Source organism: Zonotrichia albicollis, chromosome 28 (genome assembly GCF_047830755.1).
Source record: "Zonotrichia albicollis isolate bZonAlb1 chromosome 28, bZonAlb1.hap1, whole genome shotgun sequence".
In the NCBI taxonomy this organism is placed as follows: domain Eukaryota; kingdom Metazoa; phylum Chordata; class Aves; order Passeriformes; family Passerellidae; genus Zonotrichia; species Zonotrichia albicollis.
Window position 1 is genome coordinate 4,051,461 of NC_133846.1, and position 24,632 is coordinate 4,076,092.

Below are 24,632 nucleotides of genomic sequence, written 5' to 3' on the forward strand. Positions count from 1 at the left end.
CTCATCCCATTCCCATAAACAGGGATCTTAGAGCCCATCCCATTTCCATGAACAGGAATCTTAGAGCTCATCCCCATCAGCAGGGACCTTAGAGCTCATCCCATTCCCATGGGAAGGAGTCTTGAGACTCATCCCATTTCCACAAGCAGGGACCTTAGAGCTCATCCTGTTCCTATAAACAGGGATCTTAGAGTTCATCCCATTTCCATGAGAAGGGACCTTACAGCTCATCCCATTTCCATGGGCAGGGATCTTAAGAGCTCATCCCATTCCCTCAGCAGGGATCTTAGAGCTCATCCCATTTCCATAAACAGGGATTTTGAGGCTCTTCCCATTTCCATGGGCTGGGATCTTAAAGCCAATCCCATCTCCACAAGCAGGGACCTTAGAGCTCATCCCATTTTCACAAGCAGGGATCTTAGAGCTCATCTCATTTCCAAGAACAGGGATCTTGAGGCTCATCCCATTCCCATCAACAGGGATCTTAGAGCCCATCTCATTCCCACAGGCAGGGATCTTAGAGCCCATCCCACTTCTATCAGCAGGAGTCTTGGAGCTCATCCCATCCCCATGAGCAGGGACCTTACAGATCATCCCATTCCCTCAGCAGGGAATCTTTGAGCCCATTCCATTCCCATAAACAGGGATCTTGGAGCTCATCCCATTCCCATAAACAGGGATCTTGAGGCTCATCCCATCTCCATGAGCAGGGAATCTTAGAGCCCATCCCATTCCCATAATCAGGGATCTTGGAGCTCATCCCATTCCCATAAACAGGGATCTTGAGGCTCATCCCATCTCCATGAGCAGGGACCTTAGAGCTCATCCCATTCCCTCAGCAGGGAATCTTCGAGCCCATTCCATTCCCATAAACAGGGATCTTGAGGCTCATCCCAGTTCCATCAGCAGGGATCTTGAGACTCGTCCCATTTCCACAAGCAGGGACCTTAGAGCTCATCCCATTCCTATAAACAGGGATCTCAGAGCCCATCCCATTCCCATGAGCAGGGATATCTCCAGGTTGCTCCAAGCTGCCCTTGGCCACTCCCAGGGCTGGGATTCCAACCTGTGCTGGCTGCAGGGATGGGAGGGAAGGGCAGCCTCCCATCCAAGGCTGGATGCACATTCCCACCCGGGCTTGGAGCTGACAACGAGCCCAGTAACGGGAGCACACAAAGGACCTTTGTTCTGGGCTATTTTGCCTTTCTCTGTGCCCTCAGCTCTCCCTCGGTGAGCTCAGGGCAGCTCTGAGCGAGGCATCCCAGTGCCAGGCATAATTCCAGCAGCTCAGAACACTGGGCACTTATTCCCTAACCTGGGACAAGTGGCCAGAGCTCAGCTGCAGCAACAATGGGGCCACTGCTGGCCAGTTGGGCCACCCCAGTGCTGGGGCAGCTCAGGGCTGGCATTGTCCCCACCCTGCCGGGGTTGTGTCAGCGCTTCCCTGGTACGTGCAGCATCCCCAGGGTGGGAGCAGCCTGGATTCTGAGGGTTCTGAGGATCCTAAGGATCCTGAGGGTTCTGAGGATCCTGAGGGTTCTGAGGATCCTGAGCATTCTGAGGGTTCTGAGGATCCTGAGGATTCTGAGCATCCCTGCACTCAGGATCAGCAGGTGCTCTGCACTGCTGGTTTGCTTCAGAAAGGCTGGAAGTGGGAAATGTCAGCAAAACTGAGCAGGAATTTCTCCCTCAGACACAATTCTGAGGATTCTGAGGATTCTGAGGATCCCTGCACTGCTGGTTTGCTCCAGAAGGGCTGGAAGTGGGAAATGTCAGGAAAAACTGAGCAGGAATTTCTCCCTCAGACACAATTCTGAGGATTCTGAGGATTCTGAGGATCCCTGCACTCAGGGACTCACAGCCCCTGGATCAGCAGGTGCTCTGAACTGCTGGTTTGCTCCAGAAGGGCTGGAAGTGGGAAATGTCTGCAAAACTGAGCAGGAATTTCTCCCTTGGACAAATTCCGAGGATTCCTGCACTCAGGGATTCACAGCCCCTGGATCAGCAGGTGCCCTGCACTGCTGGTTTGTTCCAGAAGGGCTGGAAGTGGGAAATGTCAGGAAAAACTGAGCAGGAATTTCTCCCTCAGACACAATTCTGAGGGTTCTGAGGATCCCTGCACTGCTGGTTTGCTCCAGAAGGGCTGGAAGTGGGAAATGTCTGCAAAACTGAGCAGGAATTTCTCCCTTGGACACAATTCTGAGGGTTCTGAGGATTCTGAGGATCCCTGCACTTCTGGTTTGCTCCAGAAGTGGGAAATGTCAGCAAAACTGAGCAGGAATTTCTCCCTCAGACACAATTCTGAGGGTTCTGAGGATTCTGAGGATCCCTGCACTGCTGGTTTGCTCCAGAAGTGGGAAATGTCAGCAAAACTGAACAGGAATTTCTCCCTTGGACACAATCCTGAGGATTCTGAGGATTCCTGCACTCAGGGATTCACAGCCCCTGGATCAGCAGGTGCCCTGCACTGCTGGTTTGCTCCAGAAAGGCTGGAAGTGGGAAATGTCAGGAAAAACTGAGCAGGAATTTCTCCCTCAGACACAATTCTGAGGATTCTGAGGATCCCTGCACTTCTCATTTGCTCCAGAAGTGGGAAATGTCTGCAAAACTGAGCAGGAATTTCTCCCTTGGACACAATTCTGAGGATGCTGAGGATCCCTGCACTCAGGGACTCACAGCCTCTGGATCAGCAGGTGCCCTGCACTGCTGGAAGTGGGAAAGGTTCTCCACTCTCTATTGAACAGGAATTTTCCTCCCATGCCCCAAGGCCTCTTCCTGGTCCAGGAGCACGAGGCTGAAAGGACGTTTGGGTGCAAAATGAGGATATTTGGGGAAGGAATGCCTTGAGCTGCAGGGTGGGTTTGACCCAGGGAGGTGACACAGCTCGGCAGGGACAGCTGAGCACAGGAATCCCAGCCCGGCTCCCCTTTCCAAAAAGATATTTAAAGCACCAGGAATGACATCCTGGACACCTGATAGCCCCGTGGAATTTGAGAAATGCAGCCACCTCTGGCACACAGGAAAGGAGGGGCACAAAGAGCAGCACAGACACAGGATCCTTGGGGAAAACCTTTCCAGAGGGATCCTGGCCTCAAAGGCTCTGGACAGGATTAAATTTCCCAGAAAAAAAAAAACAAAAAAAAAAAACCCAAAAAAACCCCACAAAACAGTTGGAATCTAAACAAACCCCAGGTTTCTGTGGAGGAGCAGCAGCACCAAGAGCACTCAGAGCAATTAAGAGCTCGGCTCTTTGCCATGGGTTTTTGAGGAGACTGGAAATGTTTTGTCTTGACAAAAGGACTTGGAAAAAAAAACCCCTGAAATCTCTGCCTGTTTTGCTGCGCAGCCTGGAGACACCTGGATTTCCACATCCTAAGGAAGAGCTGGAGATCCTTCAGTGGGATTAATGTTCCATCCTCTCCCAGAAGGATCCCACTGCTCCTGAACCAGACCCAAACCTGGGACTCATTTTCCTGCAGAGCAGGGATGGAATGAGACAGGAAGATGAAGATGCTGCTGAAAAAAACCCTGAAATCTCTGCCTGTTTTGCTCCACAGCTTGGAGACACCTGGATTTCCACATCCTGGAGGAAGAGACTTCTGTGGGATTAAAGCTCCCTCCTCTCCCAGAAGGATCCCAGCTCCTTGGAGCTCCTGAACCATCCCAAAACCAACCTGGGACTGATTTTCCTGCAGAGCAGGGATGGAATAAGAGGGGAAGTTGCTGCTGACCTCCTGTCCCTGCTCCAGTCACTCCCAGCCCAGCTTTTCCCCCAGGACAAAGCTCGGAGCAGCAGTGCCACAGTTTGGCATTAAAGGCACAAAACCCCCTAGGCTGGAGGGTTGGAAATCTGATTTATTTAAAGCCCTGTGAGGATCACGTGGTTGGGAGGGAGGGAGCAAACCCTGGCTGCACTAAGCTGGGATTAAACCTTAAACCAGCCCTGCACCCATCCCTGGAGGGCCCTGTGGGTATGGGGGAATATCCAATATTTCCCCCTGGAATGGGGAGGAAAAGCAGCCACAGGGAGGGGAGTGAAGGGGAGCCAACATCTGAAGGACCAGAGGGTTTCCAAGCACAGCAGGAGCTGTGAGCAGTATTATTTTTATTGAAATAAATATAGAAATATGATTATTTTTTGATCCCTCTCTCCTAGAAAGGGAAATCCTGCAAAACCTTTCATCCTGATCCTTCCTGATGATCTCAGAGCCCCAGGTGGGTGAGATGTGGGATTTGCAGGGTCTGTGGAGTCTGTGGGATCTGTGAGATCCTCCTGGCCTGGCTCGGCTTCCCAGCTGAGGGAAGGGATCATCCCAGTCCTTGCTTTTCCCCTAAAAAATTAAACTTTTCCATGAAAAACCTTCAGGGGCAGTTATGGAAAAGTTTAAATTTTTAGGGGATAATTCAGATATTTTTAATAAGGAGCTAACATAAAATCCAGTTTTATGTTAGCTCCTTATTAAAATTATCTCCAATTTCACTTCCAAGTTAAGGAAAAGGCAACAAAACAGAAAAATCCCAAGTGTAATAAACAGATTATTCCTGCCTCAGTGCAAGCTCTGATCCTTTTTCTGGGGAGGAAACGTTTCAGGCCTGTCTGGGAACCGGGGTGAGCACGGAGTGTTTGGATAAACCTTGCTCCTTGTTAAACTGTAAATGCCATCTGTGCCACCCAGCCAAGGCCAGCCCTGTGTCCTCAAAGCTGTGGTGTCACTTGTAGACAAAACAAATACATTGGTGGGGCTGAAAAGCATGAATTTTCCTTTTAATATTAATATATCTTAATAAAGTCAATTAAAACATTCTAATATTAAATAATATTAATATTTAATATTATTCAATATTATATTTAATATCATTTATTTAATAATAATTTAATATTTTGTTTTTAAGATTTTTTCACTTCAATCTCAGTTTCTCTCTGCTATAAAAGCCTTGCTGGGGGAGGGAGCCTCGGTGTCCTTGACAAGCCAGGCTGGTTCCTGCACAAGCCTTGGAGAGATAACAGAGCCCAGAGTGAGATAACAGAGGGAAAGAGAGGGATCTCCCCCAGGAAAAGTCATGGCCAGGCCCCCAGGCCTTGGACACTGCAGCCTGGCTGCATAAAAGGATCAGAGGAGGAAAATAATGGAAATAAATTCAAATATTGTGCTTTCCTCCCTACTCCAAACCAAAACATAGAGGAATTTCCATGTGGTTTTCACAGGAAAATAATGGAAATAAAATCAAATATTGTGCTTTTTCCCCCACTTCAAGTCAAAACATACAGGAATTTCCAGGTGGTTTTCACAGGAGTGAGGAAAATCCTCACTAAAAAAAAAAATATGACAGCGAACAGGGCCTTGGGCACTGTCAGGGAGAGGCCTTGGACACTGCAGCCTTCTGTGTATTAAAGAGGCATCAGAAATGCAAAAATAACAGAAATAAATTCAAATATTGTGCTTTTCGTCTCACTCCAAATCAAAACATAAAGGAATTTCCAAGTGGCTTCCACAAGAGTGGAGGAAAATCCACGTTAAAAATGGATGACAGCGAGCAGGGCCTTGGGCCCTGTCAGGGAGAGGTGCTGGCCTGCAGCCTGCTGTGCATTAAAGAGGCATCAGAAACGTAAAAATAATGAAAATAAATTCATATATTGTGTTTTTCCTCTGCCTCCAAATGAAAATATGGAGGAATTTCTGTGTGGTTTTCACAGGAGTGAGGAAAATCCACGCTAAAAAAAGGATGACACCGAGCAGGACCTTGGGCACTTTCAGGGAGAGGCCTTGGCAACTGCAGCCATCAGAAGCAGAAAATAATGAAAATAAATTCAAATATTGTGCTTTTCCCCTCACTCCAAATTAAAACATAAAGGAATTTCCAAGTGGTTTCCACAGGAGTGGAGGAAAATCCACGTTAAAAAAGGGATGACACCGAGAAGGGCCTTGGGCACTGTCAGGGAGAGGAGAGGCCTTGGACACTGCAGCCTTCTGTGCATTAAAGAGGCATCAGAAGCAGAAAATAATGAAAATAAATTCAAATATTTTGCTTTTCCCCTCACTCCAAGTCAAAACATAAAGGAATTTCCAAGTGGTTTCCACAGGAGTGGAGGAAAATCCACATTAAAAAAGGGATGACACCGAGCAGGGCTGTTCCAAGTGCATCCAATCCGCCTCTCCTGCCTCCCAGCTGATAAGGAAACGCTGGAGATAAGGCAGGATTAGAACCCTGAGGTTTGAATAGAGGAGGGATTTTGGCCCAGGCTCTCTCAGCAGGGCCTCCCAGTGCTCCCAGTTGTGATTTGGTTCAGCACTGGTGTGGCTGCCTGTGCCGGCTGCAGGCTGGGCCTGCCATGCTATGATAGCGCAATTAGTGGCACAATTAATCGTTAATCAGGGGGATTGGGAGGGATTAAGTTCTTAAACAGCACACGTGCTGCTAATGGTGATTTATAAAAATGCTCCTTCCCCCTCGGATGCTCTGCTGTGTTTGCCTGGAATGAAAATGCCCCAGTTGGGCCTTTTCCGGGCACTTTTCTGAGGAAATGGCTCTGGCCATGCCTGTGTGGGGAATCCAGAAGATCCCAGCCAGGCTCTGCAGGGACAGGACACCCACGGGAGTGAGGGGACAGCATGGGACAGTGACAGGACAGAGGTGGGACAGCATGGGAGAGAAATGGGATAACAATGGGACAGTGATGGAGCAGTGATGGGAGAGCATGGGACAAGCCAGGACAGTGATGGGACAGTGAGGAGGACAGTGATGGAGCAGTGATGAGATAACAATGGGGCAATGATGGGACAGTGAGAGACAGCATGGGACAATATGGGACAGAGATGGACAGTGATGGAATAACAATAGGATAATGATGGGAGAGTGATGGGACAGAAATGGGACAGAAATGGGACAGAGATGGGACAGGAATGGGACAATGATGGGACAGTGGTGAGACAATTATGGGAAAGAGATGGGACAGTGATGAGCTAACAATGGGATAATAATGGGACAGAGATGGGATAAGGATGGGACAGGGATGAAACAGTGATGGAACAGAGATGGGACAGCAGTGGGACAGTGAAGGAGCAGCAATGGGACAAAGATGGGACAGAGATGGGATAACAATGGAATAATAATAGGACAGAGATGGGATAAGGATGGGACAGCAATGGGAGAAGGATGGGACAGTGGTAGGACAGCAATGGGACAGAGATGGGACAATGATGGGACAGCTCCTGCTGCTCCTGCTGTCCCCAGGGCCTTTGGGAGCCACTGCTGAGCAGAGGATGTGGCAGGCTGGGTGTGGGCTGGTGTTGGGCTGATTTGCTCAATTCAGTTTGTCACAGAGACTCTCTTTGCATTTTAATTTGGATCAGACACAAACCAAACCCTCCAGTTCTGCCTCCTCCTCCTCAGAGTCTCCAGGCACACCAAGATCATTTCCTTGGTTCTGTTGTTTATGGATCATGGATCTGCTGGATCAGGGCTGGATCCTCAGTCCCTGACATCTCCTGAAGATCCCTCTGGATCTACATTTGCTCCAGCACAGGCTTGGCCATAAACCTCCAACCTAAAAGGTTTTCCACCCAATAATTCCAGACACAGATGGCATAAATCCAAGCTCCAGGTGATGTTCCATGCTGGAATGCAGGGAAAAAAACCCCAAAGTGCTGAATTTATATTTCTGTGCGTGTTCCCAAGTGCAGAACCGAGGCTCCTGCTCACAAACCTTGTCAGATTTAGCAACTAAAAAAAGCCAAGGCTCTGAGAGTGGGAAGTGCTGGGAGCAACAGGAGAGAGGGAAAAGCTGGGGGGTGTTTTGAGGATAAATCCCCCCAGGATCAGGAATCCCAACCTCTGAGTGACCAGCACATTAATGCTGCCTGAATAATCAAATAGAAAATAAACCATTAAAATCTAAACGGAGAAAGAGCAGAAATAAAAGGAACGCTGGGAATGTTTCCCTGCTTCCCAAAAAAGGCACATTTTGATTTCTTTGGGGGTTTTGGTGTTTATGGTTGGCTTCAGCAGCCTCTCCTTTTAAATGGAGCAATTCAAGGCAAAATCAGCACAAAAAAACTGCTCAAAGCCAGTGCCCAGCCCCACTCCAGCTGGGAAAATTTGGGTTGTTTTAAAGGAAATGGCTGAGGATTTCAGGGATTGGGGAAAAAAGAGAGGGAGAGGGTTCATGGAGAGGGTTCAATAATAAAAACACTGAAAAGGTGCCCAAAAGATGAATTAAATTCATAAACCCCAGAGCACAGCGAGCCAGGAGCTGTTTGATTCAGACCAACACATCCTGAGGAGAGTTTTAGGTCTCAGGTTTGAGATCCAGAGCTGCCAGTGATGGGATTTTCCCAACCCCAGGAATAAATTCTGTGCCTCATTTTCCCAGCTGATAAATGAAGATGACAAGGGCGGTGCAAGGATGGAAGGTTTGGGTGTCGCCAATAAAATAAATAAGGGAAAAACTTAAAAACTAACAGAATAATGAACTGAAAATGCCATTAATTGGAGTGTCCTCATTAGCAGCATCTTTCCAGGTGCCCACAGGAGCTCTCCCTTCCCAGGCACTCAGGAAAGGGCAGGATTCCAACCCCACTCTCTGCATTTTCCCCCTCTCTCAGGTGACCCAGATGTCCCAGCAGAGGTGACAGGGACGGAGCTCTGACAGCTCTGGATTGGGAATTCACCCCTCAATTTATAATTTTTGCTGTGGCAGCGCCTGCAGGCCCCAGGGATGGAGGGGTCGCGGTGACAAACGAGGAATTTAAACCCACACAGGGAGGGGAAAGGGAAGCAAACCCAGCTGAGATCCCCGAAATGTCCCATCTGAGCTGCTCCTGGACCCCAAAAAGCAGCAATCCCTGAAAGCAGCAGCTCAAACACCCCCCTCTGAACACCTCCCAAGTTATTTCTGCCCCCAGCACCCCAGAGGTGGCAGGGATGGCAGAAAATGGGAACAAAAGGCACAAACAAAGGTGGAATTGCTGGTGCTGGCAGTGGGATCGAGTGCCTGGAGCATCCTTCTGCTTCCTGAGATTCATTTTGTAGGTCCTGCCTCCTCCTGGAGCATCCTGCTGCTTCCTGAGCTGCATCCCTGCAGTCCTGCCTCCTCCTGGAGCATCCTGAGCTGCATTTTGCAGTCCTGCCTCCACCTGGAGCATCCTCCTGCTTCCTGAGCTTCATTTTGTAGGTCCTGCCTGCACCTGGAGCATCCTCCTGCTTCCTGAGCTGCATCCCCACAGTCCCAACTCCTCCTGGAGCATCCTGCTGCTTCCTGAGCTGCATTCTCATGGTCCTAACTCCACCTGGAGCATCCTCCTGCTTCCTGAGCTGCATCCCTGCAGTCCTGCCTCCTCCTCGAGCATCCTGAGCTGCATTTTGCAGTCCTGCCTCCTCCTGGAGCATCCTCCTGCTTCCTGAGCTTCATTTTGTAGGTACTGCCTGCACCTGGAGCATCCTCCTGCTTCCTGAGCTGCATCCCTGCATGTCCTGCCTGAACCTGGAGCATCCTGCTGCTTCCTGAGCTGCATCCTTGCAGGTTTTGCCTCCACCTGGAGAATCCTCCTGCTTCCTGAGCTGCAACCCCACACCCCTGGAATATCCTCCTGCTTCCTGAGCTACATCCCCACAGTCCTAACTCCACCTGGAGCATCCTGCTGATTCCTGAGCTGCATCCTCACAGTCCCAACTCCACCTGGAGCATCCTCCTGCTTCCTGAGCTTCATTTTGTAGGTCCTGCCTCTTCCTGGAGCATCCTCCTGCTTCCTGAGCTGCATCCTCACAGTCCTAACTCCACCTGGAGCATCCTCCTGCTTCCTGAGCTGCATTCTCACAGTCCCAACTCCTCCTGGAGTATCCTGAGCTGCATCCCCGCAGTCCTGTCTCCACCTGGAGCATCCTCCTGCTTCCTGAGCTGCATTTTGTAGGTCCTGCTTAGACCTGGAGCATCCTCCTGATTCCTGAGCTGCATTCCTGCAGGTTTTGCCTCCACCTGGAGCATCCTCCTGCTTCCTGAGCTGCATTTTGTAGGTCCTGCCTAGACCTGGAGCATCCTCCTGCTTCCTGAGCTGCATCCTCACAGTCCTAACTCCTCCTGGAGCATCCTGCTGCTTCCTGAGCTGCATCCCTGCAGTCCTGCCTCCTCCTGGAGCATCCTGAGCTGCATTTTGCAGTCCTGCCTCCTCCTGGAGCATCCTCCTGCTTCCTGAGCTGCATCCCCACAGTCCCAACTCCTCCTGGAGCATCCTCCTGCTTCCTGAGCTTCATTTTGTAGGTCCTGCCTGCACCTGGAGCATCCTCCTGCTCCCTGAGCTGCATCCCCACACCCCTGGAATATCCTCCTGCTCCCTGAGCTGCATCCCCACAGTCCTAACTCCACCTGGAGCATCCTGCTGCTTCCTGAGCTGCATCCCTGCAGTCCTGCCTCCTCCTGGAGCATCCTGAGCTGCATTTTGCAGTCCTGCCTCCTCCTGGAGCATCCTCCTGCTTCCTGAGCTGCATCCCCACAGTCCCAACTCCTCCTGGAGCATCCTCCTGCTTCCTGAGCTTCATTTTGTAGGTCCTGCCTGCACCTGGAGCATCCTCCTGCTCCCTGAGCTGCATCCCCACACCCCTGGAATATCCTCCTGCTTCCTGAGCTGCATCCCCACAGTCCTGCCTCCACCTGGAGCATCCTCCTGCTTCCTGAGCTGCAACCCCACACCCCTGGAATATCCTCCTGCTTCCTGAGCTACATCCTCACAGTCCTCTCTCCACCTGGAGCATCCTCCTGCGTCCTGAGCTGCATTTTGTAGGTCCTGCCTAGACCTGGAGCATCCTCCTGCTTCCTGAGCTGCAACCCCACATCCCTGGAATATCCTCCTGCTTCCTGAGCTGCATCCTCACAGTCCTAACTCCTCCTGGAGCATCCTGCTGCTTCCTGAGCTGCATCCCTGCAGTCCTGCCTCCTCCTGGAGCATCCTCCTGCGTCCTGAGTTGCATCCTCACACCCCTGGAGCTGCGCTCTGCACCCAGAGCTGCTGCTCAGGTGTGGGAAGGAACACCCAGATTCCCAGCAGGGATCAGGAATTGCTGTGGGCAATTCCCGGTGGGGAATGAGGCAGGGAAAATCCTGTGGTGGCCCAGAGCTCATCCCTAAAAGAGCAGGGAGAGGCAGGAGGAAAGGGAAGGATCTGAGGCTGGGGTTGGAAGGAGCTGTGAGAAGGGAGGGAGGTGAAGGACGAGCAGACAGATGAGAGGTGGCAGCAGTGGCAGCAGCACAGATGAACCCCAGCCCTCTGCCAGGGCTTCCCGTGCTGCTGCCTGCCTCCAAAATCATCGCCCAGCGGTTTCCAGTTTCCCTTCCAGCCAGACAAGAGATGGGAGCCAGAGATTGGGAGGCACTGAGCAAACAAGCAGCAGATGAGCAGCACTGGCTGCGGGCACAACACCGCTGCCTTGGAAGGGAGGCCGGGCTGCGAGACTGGGAGAGGGCAAAAGATGCTGGGGCTGATTACAGAGCACTCTGCAGAGTTAATTGTTCACCAGATTGGGATCTGGGCCACATCCATCAACAGGCTGCTTCCTGCCATCGGCTTTCCTGGACAAACAGCAGGAGCCAGTGGATTTAGAGGGGAGCAAAGCCAGCAGGGCAAAGCTCTGCCTGCACAGGGCTCACTCCTGAGCCACACCAGAGCCCTCTCATCGCTCCCCTGCCCGCACAAGGCAAACCCAGCCCAGCTGAGCTCAGCTTTTGGGGCGTCAGCACATGAATTACACAGAGCAGAACTCGCTCCAGGCTCGGGATCTCCTCTGAGCTGAGCCAAGCTCCCCTGTCCTGCTGCCTCCATTTCCCTGAGGATGCAAGGAGAATCTGGGAGGCTCCTCCTGAGCCTAAGCCCTTTTGGAAACTCTTACTCCTCTTGGACATGGCTGCAAACAAACAGATCCCAGCTCTTCTGGAGGTTCTCAGCCCTCCTGGCCCAAACCTCAGCTCTGTGGAAGCCAGAGGAATGTCCCAGGGTTTACAGGCATTGACCAAACATTCATTTCTCCCCAAAAGGCCAGACCAAGGGGATGATGGTCTCAGTGAAAACTGCAACGTGGATATTTTAATGCACATGGTGAGTGGACATCCAGGGTTCTGCCTGACCAGGACAGGGAGAACTGAAGGATCCTCATGGATTTGGGAGATGAAAAACTCAGCTGAGCTCCCTGCAGCACCCTGAGCCATTTTGCCTCTGTGTTTTATTTTTACCCCTGTGCAAAATGCAGCTGCTCTCATTGAGTGTGAGCAAGGGAAGGCAAAAACTGTCCCCTGCAGCAGCCTCTGCACCCCAGCCTGTCCCCAGGCCACAGGGGACACCCTCTGCACCCCAGCCTGTCCCCAGGACACAAGGGACACCCTCTGCACCCCAGCCTGTCCCCAGGGCACAAGTGGCACAGACTGTCTGTCACAGACATCTTTTATGCAAAATTCTTTATTTAAAATTTTTCCTCCTGAGAAGCTGAGAGGCCTCAGGAACAAAATGTAAACACTGATTATCTGCTGCTGTGGAATGCAACAGGGGGATCTTTGATTAGCCCATGTTGGTTGTTTCTAATTAATGGCCAATCACAGCCCAGCTGGCTGGAACAGAGTCCGAGCCACAAACCTTTGTTATCATTCTCTGCTATTCTATTCTTAGCCAGCCTTTTGATGAAATCCTTTCTTTATTCTTTTAGTATAGCTTTAATATAATATATATCATAAATACATAAATATTTATATATCATAAATATATATATCATAAAATAATAAATCAAACCTTCTGAAACATGGAGTCAAATCCTCGTCTCTTCCCTCAGCCTGAGACCCCTGTGAACACGGTCACAACTGTCCCCTGCACCCCAGCCTGTCCCCAGGGCACAAGGGACACTGAGAAGGGATGCACACCACAGGCAGCAGCTCAAGATTTAAAGCAGCTCGTGTGGAAGGCGTTAAAAAGCAGCCAGCTGCACTTGAGCCACCTGTAGCCAGCAATGTGTGACACCATCCCTCCCCTCTGTCACCCTGTCACCAGCACAGCCTCTCTGAAGGGCCCATTCAGGGCCCCACAAAGAGCTGCCTCAGTGAAAGGGAGATGGAGATGAGGACTCAGTGCTTCCCATCCCTGCCAGCATCCCAGGGCTCTGCAGAGCTCGGGGAGCAAAGCCCTGGGAACAAAGCAAGGCCAGGAGCTGCCAGATGGGGGGACTCGGGCGTGGGGACACGGCGGTGACGTGGCCAAGGCCAGGCAGAATCCCTGGCAAGGCCACGGACACAGGGAGATCTCCAGAGCCCTGATTAGCTGTAATTTTTTTTCTCTTTTTCTCTCCATCCCAGCAGGATGAGAGAGGAGGAACTCCCAGGATTTCTGGCGAGCTTGTTCCACTACTCATTTATGAGCTGCTCCCATTTGGACGTGGTGCTGATATTTTCCAGCGTCAGTGAGTAAGCCTGGGAACTTGGGAACAAATCTGTGAGCCCTGCCTGGAGCATGGACACCAAAACTTGCTCAGAAATGTTCTGGTGTCAGAGAAAGCCTGAAAATCAGCACACTCTGAGCTGGGTGCCCCACACACTGAGGAAATTCCATGGATGGGGTGAGCTGGGTGCTCTCCTGTTCCTGCCTCTTCCTTCTGGGACTCCTGGACATCCCCTCCCACTTTTTCCTAGGGAGGAAAGGATTCTCCACACCACAAATGCACTGAGATCTCTGTGTGCGCCTGCTGACACCGTGTCCATTACCCTGGGGCCAGATTCCTGGAGGGAATCTCTTCAGGACCATGGGAAATGCTTTTCCCGACCTCTCCCCTGCCCTGTCACAGCCTGGTGAGGCTGGAGAGCAGGACTCTGCTTGCACTGACCACATCTCAGCCCCACGTGCTGGCACATCCCAGATCCACACCCCAAACCTGCCCCACGCCACCGAGGAGAAGGGAATTCATTAAAATTAATCCCAGCTCCTTGCAGGGCCCTGTTTGACGGCTCTTGTCCTTTCACAAACCTCCAACTTTCTGCCTGATGCTCGTTCAAAGCTTTTCCCCCTTCAGGCACCATCTCCAAGCCCAGCACACATCACATCTTGATGCACAGCACAAAACCCAGCGCCAGCAGCCCCAGGCCTGACCCTGATTCTTTCAGAGCTGATGCCACCATTGTGCCAACACGCTCAGCCCAGGTTGTTTTCACCGAGACACGAGGCTGTTCAAGCTTTTCAGGCTGCCCTGGCACGGAGGGCAGCTCTCAAGGGGCTGGCTGGGGACAAAGAGGGGGGGCACCTCATGGGGCACAGCCCCGGGAACTGTCACAGCAACAGGAGAGATGCAGCTGATGGTGAGTGACAGCCGCCCAAAACTGCAGCGCCAGGGGAATGCCGAGCTGCCAGCCCGGGGCAGGGCTCCCTTCCCCCGGACACACCCTGGGGGTCACTTCCACACTCAAAGGATCCCCCCAGACCCCTCACAGCGCGCCCACCCAGGGATGCCCAGCACAATCCACACCGGGCTTGACCTGGAACAGATTTAGGGCCGAACACGCGCAGGAATTCCCTCACCGGGGAGCACCAGGGTGCAAATCCGAGCTGAGCCCTCCCTCTCCCTCTCCGTGCCTCCAACTCCAGCTCTCCCCTCCCCTCGGGACTCGGGACTCCTCTCCCAGCCCCAAAGACAGCGGCGGTGGCCCCCGGAGGAGCGGGGTCCCCGGAGGGCCTGGGGGGACGAGCAGGGTCCCCGGTGGGGCTGGAGGGGCGAACAGGACCCCCAGAGGGTCCGGAGGGACTGGCATGGCTCCCGGAGGGGCTGAGGGGCGAGCAGGGTCCCCGGTGGGGCTGGAGAAGCGAGCAGGGCTCCCGGAGGATCTGGGGGCCCCAGCAGGGCTCTCGGAGGGGCGATCAGGGTCCCCGGCCCGCGGCGGGGTGACCCCGGCACTCACCGGGCGCCGAGCCGGTCGCTCTCCCTCCCTCCTGCCGTGTCCCTTCCTCCTTCCTGCGGGGCAGAGCAGGGGCGGTGCTGCGGGAGCCGCGGGGCCGCTCCGGGAACGGGGCCGGGCTGCGAGCGGAGCGGGGCCGGCACCGGAGAGCGGCTGGAGCGGCACCGGCACCGGAGCGGGGCGGATGCTGGAGGCGGTACCGGAGCAGGAGAGGCTTGGAGCGGTCCGGGAGAGCTGGAGAGGTGCCGGTGCTGGTGCCGGAGCAGGAAAAGGGTTGGAGCGGTCCCGGTGCCGATGGAATGGGAGCGGTGCCGCGGAGTTGGAGCGGTGCCGGGGGAACGGGAGCGGTGCCGGTGCTGGTACCGGGGGAATTGGAGCGGTGCCGGTGCCGGTATCGAGCAGGGCAAGTGGGAGCGGTGACGGAGCAGGAAAAGGGTTGGAGGGTCCCGGTGCCGGTGGAGGGGGAATTGGGAGCGGTGCCGGTGCCGGTAGCGGGGCCCGGGCAGTCGGAGCGCAGCCGGTGCCGGTACCGGGGTTGTCGGAGCAGTGCCGGTGCCGGTGCCAGGGGAAGCAAAGCGGTGCCGGTGCCAGGGGAATCAAAGCGGTACCGGGGCTGGTGCCGGTGCCAGGGGAATCAAAGCGGTGCCGGTGCCGGTAGCGGAGCCCGGGCAGTCGGAGAGGTGCCGGTGCCGGTACCGGGGAATTAGAGCGGTGCCGGTGCCGGTACCGGGCAGCCGGGGCGCGGTGCGGGAGCGCTGCCGGCGCTCGGTTCCGTGCGGCGCTGGCTCCTCCCCGCCGCAGCCCCGGGAGCAGGAGCCCGCTCGGCCCCGCCGGCCCGGGCAGGAGCCGCGCACCGAGAGCACAAACACACAAACACAGAGCGATCCTCGCCTCGCTCTCCGGTCCAGCTCCCTCCTGCGGCTCCTCCCGAGACACCGGCACCGGCACCGTGCGGGTTTCAGCCTCTCCGGGTTGTGGATTTAGCAGCGGCTCCCCCACCCATTCCAGCTCCTTGTTGTCGTATATTTAGTCAAACATTCTGGGTTGGCCAAAAATAGAGCAGCCGTGGAAATAAATCAGGCTGACTGGAGGTGCCAACATTGTCTGCCTGAGAGTAATTAATTTCTTATATCCTCGGCTATATTAATCCTCGCCTTCCCTGCACACGCCGCCCTGTCTGTCAGCAGAGTTGTTGTGATTAGTACCGAAATCTGGGGGATGTGCAGGAGTGGGGAAGGGCAGGGGGAAACTGAGGCAGGGAAACACAAAATCCATCTCCACAGAGTGTTGGGGAGTGGGAACGCAGAGGGCACAGCAGGGCTGGTGGGGAGGATGGAAGGGCATGGAAATTCTGGGGGGGAAAATCCAACATTTCGGGTCTTCTTTCCAGGCGTGGATATTCCACAAAAAAAAAAAAATAGAAGGAAAAAAGAAAATGGTCCAGGAGACACAAATTTGAGCTTCCTCAGTTCTGCTGCTGCCAGAATTCCTTTTCCCCATGTTCTGCTCGAATGTGGGAGCCTCGCTGGACTTGCTGACTCTCATTTCTTATCTCAGAAGCACCAGGCTGGCTGGGAGCCACCTCGGGGAGTGGGACAGTGCTTCCCAGATGGTGCAGCAGCAGCATCAAATCCGAGCCCCCATGGAGGGAAGGGGTGTTCTAGAAGGATCCATGTCCTCTGGTCACCTCAGCCTGTCCCAGGGCAGCACCCCTGAGACCCTCGAGGGATGAAGCCTTCAGCAGCAGCTCTGCTGTGGGAGCAGGAGCTGAACCAGCCCCTCTAGGAGCATGTGGGGGGTTCAAAACTGAGGTGGCTTTGCAGCAGGGGTGAGAGGCCATCCTGGGTGACACAGGGTGAGCAGCGCCTCTGTCACCTGGGTCTGATGGGGATTGGCATCCTGGGCTCTGCAGGGCTCGGGGAGGAGCAGCAAAGTGGGGACAGGGGGGATGTGGGTGTGGGGTGTGATGCAGGGTGTGACATCCAGGCTGTGTGTGACACCCAGGGTTATGTGTGACACCCAGGGCTGGGTGTGACACCCAGGGCTATGTGTGACATGCATGGTTAATGGTGTGACATGCTGAGTTATGTGTGACATCCTGGCTGTGTGTGACATCCAGGGCTGTGTGTGACACCCAGGCTGTGTGTGACACCCAGGGCTATGTGTGACACCCAGGGCTGTGTGTGACATCCAGGGCTGGGTGTGACATGTACAGTTATGGTATGACATCCAGGACTATGTGTGACATTTAGGATTATGTGTGACATCCAGGGCTGTGTGTGACACCCAGGGCTGTGTATGACATGCATAGTTATGGTGTGACATGTACAATTAAGGTGTGACATCCAGGCTTATGTGTGACATTCAGGATTATGTGTGACATCCAGGGCTGTGTGTGACATGTAGGGCTGTGTGTGACACCCAGGCTGTGTGTGACACCCAGGGCTATGTGTGACACCCAGGCTGTGTGTGACACCCAGGCTGTGTGTGACACCCAAGGCTGTGTGTGACACCTAGGGCTGTGTGTGACACCCAGGGTTATGGTATGACATCCAGGGCTGTGTGTGACACCCAGGGCTCTGTGTGACACCCAGGCTGTGGTGTGCCACCCAGGGCTATGTGTGACACCCAGGCTCTGTGTGACATCCAAGGCCGTGGTGTGACACCCAGGGCTATGTGTGACACGCAGGGCTGGGTGTGACATGCAGGGTTATGTGTGACACCAAGGGCTGTATGTGACATCCAAGGCTGTGGTGTGCCACCCAAGGCTGTGTGTGACACCCAGGGCTCTGTGTGACACCCAGGGCTCTGTGTGACACCCAGGCTGTGTGTGACACCCAGGGCTCTGTGTGACACCCAGGGCTCTGTGTGACACCCAGGCTGTGTGTGACACCCAGGGCTGTGTGTGACACCCAGGGCTATGTGTGACACCCAGGGCTGGGTGTGACACCCAGGGCTATGTGTGACATCCAGGGCTGTGTGTGACATGCACAGTTATGGTGTGACATGCGCAGTTAAGGTGTGACATCCAGGGTTATGTGTGACACCCAGGGCTGTGTATGACATGCATAGTTATGGTGTGACATGTATAATTAAGGTGTGACATCCAGGGTTATGTGTGACATTCAGGATTATGTGTGACATCCAGGGCTGTGTGTGACACCCAGGGCTGTGTGTGACACCCAGAGCTATGTGTGACACCCAGGCTGTGTGTGACACCCAGGCTCTGTGTGACACCCAGACTGGCTCTGTGTGACACCCAGGCTCTGTGTGACACCCAGGCTCTGTGTGACACCCAGGCTGGCTCTGTGTGACACCCAGGCTGTGTGTGACACCCAGACTGGCTATGTGTGACACCCAGGGCTCTGTGTGACACCCAGGCTCTGTGTGACACCCAGACTGGCTCTGTATGACACCCAGGCTGTGTGTGACACCCAGGGCTCTGTGGCCGCTGCCCTCCTGTCACCCCTGGTCAATGAATACCCGGTCATGTGTGTGCTCACTCATTGCCCTGTGAGTGCCCACCCCGCTCCCTTCCTGCTGCACAAATGCACTTTGGGGAGGTTTTCCCACATCCCAGTCTCTGGCCTGGCTCTGACTTCCACATTCACCATTTTCCTCCCTTTAGAGGGGAGGTGTCACCCTGGGGGAGATGTCTCAGGCACTTGTGGGTCATTCCCAACCATTGCTGCCACCCCACCCATGCCACAATTCTGGTGCCTTAAATCCAGTTTGAAACTGAAAGGAAAAGATATTCCCAGGGAAAAGAGATTCCCAGGAAAAGAGATTCCCAGGAAAAGAGAGTCCCAGGAAAAGAAATTGCCAGGAAAAGAGATTCCCAGGAAAAGAGAGTCCCAAGAAGAGAGATTCCCAGGAAAAGGGATTCCCAGGGAAAAGAGATTCCCAGGAAAAGAGATTCTCAAGAAAAGAGATTCTCAGGGAAAAGAAATTCCCAGGAAAAGAGATTCCCAGGAAAAGAAATTGCCAGGAAAAGAGATTCCCAGGAAAAGAGAGTCCCAAGAAGAGAGATTCCCAGGAAAAGGGATTGCCAGGAAAAGAGATTCTCAGGGAAAAGAGATTGCCAGGAAAAGAAATTCCCAGGAAAAGAAATTCCCAGGAAAAGGGATTCCCAGGGAAAAGAGAGTCCCAAGAAGAGAGATTCCCAGGAAAAGGGATTCCCAGGGAAAAGAGATTCCCAGGGAAAAGAGATTCTCAGGGAAAAGACATTGCCAGGAAAAGAGATTCCCAGGAAAAGAGATTCCCAGGAAAAGGGATTCCCAGGGAGAAGAGACTCTCAGGGAAAAGAGATTCCCAGGAAAAGAGATTCTCAGGGAAAAGAGATTGCCAGGAAAAGAAATTCCCAGGAAAAGAGAGTCCCAAGAAGAGAGATTCCCAGGGAAAAGGGATTCCCAGGGAAAAGAGATTCCCAGGAAAAGAGATTCCAAGGAAAAAGAGATTCTCAGGGAAAAGAGATTCTCAAGAAAAGAGATACCCAGGAAAAGAAATTCCCAGGAAAAGAGAGTCCCAAGAAGAGAGATTCCAAGGAAAAGGGATTCCCAGGGAAAAGAGATTCCCAGGAAAAAGAGATTGCCAGGAAAAGAGATTTCCAGGAAAAGGGATTCCCAGGAAGAGATTCCCAGGAAAAGAGATTCCCAGGAAAAGAGAGTCCCAAGAAGAGAGATTCCCAGGAAAAGGGATTCCCAGGGCGAAGAGACTCTCAGGGAAAAGAGATTCCCAGGGAAAAGAGATTGCTAGGAAAAAAGATTCTCAGGGAAAAGAGCTTCCCAGGAAAAGAGATTCCCAGGAAAAGAGATTGCTAGGAAAAGAGATTCCCAGGGAAAAGAGATTCTCAGGGAAAAGAGCTTCCCAGGAAAAGAGATTCCCAGGAAAAGAAATTGCCAGGAAAAGAGATTCCCAGGGAACAGAGAGTCCCAAGAAGAGAGATTCCCAGGAAAAGGGATTCCCAGGGAAAAGAGATTCCCAGGAAAAGAGATTCCCAAGAAGAGAGATTCCCAGGAAAAGACATTCACAGGAGAAGAGATTCTCAGGGAAAAGAGATTCCCAGGAAAAGAAATTGCCAGGAAAAGAAATTCCCAGGAAAAGAGAGTCCCAAGAAGAGAGATTCCCAGGAAAAGACATTCACAGGAGAAGAGATTCTCAGGAAAAGAGATTCCCAGGAAAAGGGATTCCCAGGGAAAAGAGATTCTCAGGGAAAGAGAGTCCCAGGGAAAAGAGATTCCCAGGGAAAAGAGATTCCAAGGAAAAGAGATTTCCAGGGAAAAGAGATTCCCAGGGAAAAGAAATTCCCAGGAAAAGAAATTGCCAGGAAAAGAGATTCCCAGGGAAAAGAGAGTCCTAAGAAGAGAGATTCCCAGGAAAAGGGATTTCCAGGGAAAAGAGATTCCCAGGAAAAGAGATTCCCAGGGAAAAGAGATTCTCGGGAAAAGAGATTCCCAGGAAAAGAAATTGCCAGGAAAAGAGATTCCCAGGGAAAAGAGAGTCCCAAGAAGAGATTCCCAGGAAAAGAGAGTCCCAGGAAAAGAGATTCTCAGGGAAAAGAGATTGCCAGGGAAAAGAGATTCTCAGGAGAAGAGATTCCCAGGAAAAGAGATTCCCAGGAAAAGAGAGTCCCAAGAAGAGAGATTCCCAGGAAAAGACATTCACAGGAGAAGAGATTCTCAGGAAAAGAGATTCCCAGGAAAAGGGATTCCCAGGGAAAAGAAATTCCCAGGAAAAGAGAGTCCCAAGAAGAGAGATTCCCAGGAAAAGACATTCACAGGAGAAGAGATTCTCAGGAAAAGAGATTCCCAGGAAAAGGGATTCCCAGGAAAAGAGAGTCTCAGGAAAAGAGATTGCCAGGAAAAGACATTCACAGGAGAAGAGATTCTCAGGGAAAAGAGATTCCCAGGGAAAAGAGATTCTCAGGGAAAAGAGCTTCCCAGGAAAAGAGATTCCCAGGAAAAGAAATTGCCAGGAAAAGAGATTCCCAGGGAAAAGAGAGTCCCAAGAAAAGAGATTCCCAGGAAAAGAGATTCCCAGGAAAAGGGATTCCCAGGGAAAAGAGATTGCCAGGAAAAGAGATTCCCAGGGAAAAGAGATTGCCAGGAGAAGAGATTCCCAGGAAAAAAACTCCAGCAAACGAAGCTGAAGGCCCCAGACTGGAACCGCAGAGCAAGCCCCGTGCAAAGGGCAGGAATGTGACACAATCAGGGGACAGAGCCACGGTGCTTGTGCCACACCAGCTGCTCCTCGGTGCAGAACATTCCTCACCAACACAAATTCCAGCCCTGGGCATGCCGGGGATCGCTGGGAGAGCCCGAGAGGAAGAGGAGCAGAGGGAGAGCGCCCAGCTGCTGCGGCCCGCGGGGATTGCAGCGGGGAGGGATCAGGGTGGGATGGATGGGGTGGTCCCGGCACGGCTGGGGGGGGATAACAAAGCTGATTTTAGGGAAATTAATCCACGAACATCAGAGGTTTATGGCCAAAAAGGAGACAGAGCAGTCCTGGAACTTTATTTCAATAAAGGGAGAAGCCATGGGGCATTCTCTGGGATCTCAGATTTTTGGAGGACGCAGCCTCCTTTTTTTATCCCAATTTCCCTTCTCTCTTTCCCCATTTCTGATGTACTTGAGAGGTTCAGATCTCCCAAAACACCTGATACCAAAGATTTCCCTCAAATGTACAACCCTCCTTTTTCATTTTTAATTTTTATGGAATTTAGGGTTTTTTCCCCATTTCTGAGATACTTGAGAGGTTCACACTTCCCAAAACACCTAATACCAAAGATTTCCCTCTAATGTACAATCCTTCTTTTTCATTTTTAATTTTTATGGAATTTAGGGTTTTTTCCCCATTTCTGAGATACTTGAGAGGTTCAGATCTCCCAAAACACCTGATACCAAAGATTTCCCTCTAATGCACAACCCTCCCTTTTAATTTTTAACTCTTACAGAATTTAGGGGTTCTTCCCCATTTCTGAGGTTCTTGAGAGGCACAGACTCCCTGATATGCCTGATACCAAAGATTCCCAAAGATAATTTACAACCCTCCCTTTTAATTTTTAATTTTTATGGAATTTAGGGGTTTTTCCCCATTTCTGAGATACTTGAGAGGTTCACACTTCCCAAAACACCTGATACCAAAAATTTCCCTCAAATGTACAACCCTCCCTTTTAATTTTTGATTCTTACAGAATTTAGGGGTTTTTCTTCCTTATTTCTTTCATCTCTCAATGTCTAATTTCTGTTTATCAGCAAACCTAAAAAGTTTATTTGTAAAATCAGATATCTTTTCCCATTCATCAACCGGTGGAATCCTTCCCATTGTTTCCTTTATCTCCCAGAGCTGGTTTTATCTACCAGCTTGTTTGGAAAGACAAATCTGCTGTTCCTCTCACTGTTAATGGGGCTGGGGCCGCTCCACCAGTAAGAACCCAAAGCAAAATGTCCCTTTACATTTCTGTGTGCTCTGAGGTGGGTTTTTGGAGAGCTTTTTCTAGAATTACTTTGCTTTCTGTTTTTTCTATTTTTGGTCACAGACCCTCATGGACACCTCCCCCAGACAAAACTGTTGGGGGCTTTTGGGGAGTTTTTCTAGAATTCTAGAATTACTTTGCTTTCTGCCATTGTTTTATTCTCTCTTTTTTTCTTTTTTTGTGATCACAGACCCTTAGGGAGATCTCTCCCAGACAAAAGTGCTGGGATTTTTTGGGAGTTTTTTCTAGAATTACTTTGCTTTCCGCTGTTGTTTTTTGGGGGTTTTTTGGTTTTTTTTTTTGTTGTTGTTTTTTTGGGGGTTTATTTTATTTTTATTTTTTTTCAGGAACCAGCCAAGAAAGATCCGAGCTCCAAAGCGAGCCGTACCCAGCAGGCACCGCTGTGTCCCTGGGGACAGCTCCAGAGCTTCGATCTGCAGCCCAGAAGAGCCCTGGCCATGGCCAGCAAATGCAGAAAAGTCGATTAAAGCTGACAGCTCGGGCTGAGGCCGTGGAGAAACAGCAGCAGGAATGGGCCTGGCTCCTGCAGGAAGCACAGGGCAGCTCTGGGGGGGAAATGTTTGATAAAAATGGGAGCAGGATCCCTGTACTGAAGTGATTTCAGCATTTATTCTAAAAAAAGAAAGGCCCAAAGCAAGGGGTGATAAAAGTGATTTCAGCATTCATTTATTTATTTTATTTATTAAAAGTGATTTCAGCATTTATTACAATAAAAAGAAAGGACTAAAACAAGGGGTACTAAAAGTGATTTCAGTATTTATTATAATAAAAAGAAAGGCCTAAAACAAGTGGTTCTAAAGTAATTTCAGCATTTATTTATTTATTTATTTTATTAAAAGTTATTTCAGCATTTATTACAGTAAAAAGAAAGGTCTAAAGCAAGGGAGTGCTAAATGTAATTTCAGCATTTATTTATTTATTTTCTTTATTAAAAGTGATTTCAGTATTTATTGTAATAAAAGAAAGGCCCAAAGCAAGGGGCTCCGGGCCGAGGATGCTGCAGCAGCGATGTCCCCAATGTCCCAGGGAAGGGCACAGCTCCCCTGGCTCAGATGTCCCTTTTTATCCTGTTTGTGTCACTCTGGATTGGTTTCGGTTTGGATTCTTCATTTGCATGAAGGTTTCAGGCCTTGATTGGCCCTTACAGCTCAGTCCAGGCCGGCTCTGGGGGGTGCTGCACTTTGCTGAGCTGTAATTTCTTATAACCACCCTTTAAACCCCTTTTACAATATAATAACCCAACTAACGGCACTCAATAACAATTATCAATTATTTTACAACAGTTTCTAAGTGATTTTTAACAATCCCAAGGCAGCGACAGTGACATTTTCGTTTGCACGAAGGTTTCAGGCCTTGACTGGCCCTTACAGCTCAGTCCAGGCCGGCTCCTTTCACTGAGGGGGTGCTGCACTTTGCTGAGGTGTAATTTCTTATAACCACCCTTTAAACCCCTTTTACAATATAATAACCAAACTAACAGCACATGTTTAACAATCTAGTAACTATTTTACAGCAGTTTCTAGCCTATTTTTACCAACATTCCCCTGTTTTCGTGCTGCAGGGCCCTCGCTGAGCCCTCAGCAGCTCCGCTTCCCCCAGAGCTCGGCTCACATGGCCTCGCATGTGTGCAGCTCCCGAGGAGAGCTCCAGGGCTCTGCAGGGAACATTTCACAGTCACTGCATCCCTTCCCCACTGCCCTGCCACTCCACAGCAGCGTGGGCAGCGAGTCATGGAAAGAAAAATGTGTTCAGTGCCTCCTCCTCCTCCTCCTCCTCCTCCTCCTGCTGCCCTGGCCTGGCTGCTCCCCCAGGCACACGCAGGCATGTGGAAATCATTGCCTGGAGAGCAGGGCTGTGTTTCAGCAGGGCTGGGGTGAAAGCTGGATGCTAAATCGAGGAGAGCTGGGAAATGGGGCCATGCTCCAGTGCCCAGGCTGCCTCAGCAGGAGCTGCTCGCTGGAGAGGGAAAATGAGCCCAGGGTCACAGCCTAGCTCAGGCTCAGGTGTCCCTGAGCACACCCGGATTTAACAACAACACCTCTGGTGGGTTCACAGACTCAGGAAAATGTCCACCATAAAATGGTTTGGGTTGGGAACAACCTTAAAGATCATCTTGTCTAAAATTCCACCTCAGGTTGTGCCAAGCCCTGCCCAGCCTGGCCTTGGACACTGCCAGGGATGGGGCAGCTGTGAGGAATGAAATCCTGGAGATGAGAGCTCTTTTTC

At 51.6% G+C, this 24,632-nt stretch overlaps 1 protein-coding gene and 1 long non-coding RNA gene across 3 annotated transcripts in view; one reads left to right on the plus strand and one right to left on the minus strand.

The window, feature by feature from the left end:
• CDK18 (cyclin dependent kinase 18) overlaps positions 1 to 15,048 on the minus strand; it is a 55,034-nt gene extending 39,986 nt beyond the window's left edge. Inside the window, exon 1 of one of the 2 annotated variants that reach the window (XM_074527916.1) lies at positions 14,915 to 15,048. The gene's annotated coding sequence lies outside the window, so the exon portion shown is untranslated. Of the gene's footprint in view, positions 1 to 12,767; positions 12,925 to 14,914 lie in introns of those variants that run through there. The other variant, XM_074527917.1, reaches the window with a different exon arrangement.
• LOC141725227 (uncharacterized) lies at positions 15,016 to 23,198 on the plus strand. The gene is made up of 2 exons (XR_012577079.1): positions 15,016 to 15,153; positions 22,733 to 23,198. It is a non-coding gene; the product is annotated as an uncharacterized LOC141725227 (long non-coding RNA).
• Positions 23,199 to 24,632: the final 1,434 nt, after the last annotated feature.